The following is a 1,405-nucleotide window of genomic DNA, read 5'->3' on the forward strand; positions in this document are numbered from 1 at the left end:
GATTGAGATTGGTGGTTGATTTGACGAAAGATAGTAGGTGTATGAAAGTGTGCGAGATCACGATATGAGATGTGAATTATGTGATTGGTGGTTGATTTGTCGAAGTGATGGTAAAAAAGTCGCGATAATGGATAAGAGGTTGGTAATAGTGTAAAAAGTGTCTAACATTATTTTAGATAAGAGCAAAAGTATTTGAAATGCTACAGTAATTCTTAATAAAATAACATTTTATTTTTATTATTAATATAAACGGGTATCGGGTTTGAGTTTCGCACACTCCCTATTCTTGACCTCAAACCCGATCAAGTACTTTATTTCCCTCTCCATGCCCGACCCCGACCCGTACCCGATTTAAAATTCTTGAACCCGACCATCGGGTACCCACAAGTATCGGGTATATTGGTACCCATTGTCATCCCTAACTTTGAGACAGATTGAAGTGGGGATTGTGTTTATCATCTTTGCCTCATTCTACTAATTCGAAACTATTTTTACTATCATCCATGTTCCGTCTAATTTGGAAAAAAATTTATTAACATCCTCGTTCCGTTCGATTTGAAAAATTCCTCTAGAACACCAATACACCATATTTTGAAAAAATTTAAAAATTAATTTGATAAAATTATATAAACGAAATTTTTAATATTTTATATATCCATCTCCGGAGTTGGGTTGAGCAATAATTTTTTATTTACTTCAAAACTATATTTTTTTTATATCTTATTGCAGAATCGAGGCGGGGAACAAATACCATCTTTGTCTCATCCCAGTCAAATTGAGAAAAATATTTCCTAACAGAATAATTCAGATTGAAAATTACGAGACGAATTATAGTTGAACAAACAGCCTCCGTAGCATAGTGGTATTGCGTTCGCTTCGTAAGCGAAAGGTCGTGAGTTCGATCCTCACCGTGGGCTTTAACTTAATTATTGTTTTTCTCACTATAGAAGCGATAATAATAGTTATTAAGAGATTTTACAATTAAAAAAATAACAACAGTTGGAATCGGAATGTTAAATTTATAATAAACTAAATGAATAAAAAAATAAATTTAATAAATCAAATAACAAATCAATTATTTAACTTAAAAGAAAATATATTAAAAATATTCATTAAATGAAAACAAGTTTAAAAAAAACATCAAATATTTAAAATAATAAAAATGTGTTTGCCAAAATTAGAACACTTAACTAAAAATAAACATCTTTATTTTACCACTAGGATAGAAAGATATATATTTAAAAAATATCTAAACACGTATATATACGGTTGGTCGGTTTATCCGTCGATTTTTTATTATCTAAACCGTCAACCGAACCAGTCATAGTCGGTACAGGAAATTATAAACCGATCAAAACTCGGTTCGGTCAGTTTATAATAATTTCGGTCATTTTTTACTATTCGG

The 1,405-nt window shown here is 30.5% G+C and overlaps 1 non-coding gene across 1 annotated transcript; it reads left to right on the forward strand.

Moving 5' to 3' along the window:
* Positions 1-845: 845 nt before the first annotated feature.
* TRNAT-CGU lies at positions 846-917 on the forward strand. Its single transcript has one exon. It is a non-coding gene; the product is annotated as a tRNA-Thr (tRNA).
* The last annotated feature ends 488 nt before the right edge of the window (positions 918-1,405 follow it).

The sequence above is a fragment of the Impatiens glandulifera genome, chromosome 1 (assembly GCF_907164915.1).
Source record: "Impatiens glandulifera chromosome 1, dImpGla2.1, whole genome shotgun sequence".
Taxonomy (NCBI): Eukaryota; Viridiplantae; Streptophyta; class Magnoliopsida; order Ericales; family Balsaminaceae; genus Impatiens; species Impatiens glandulifera.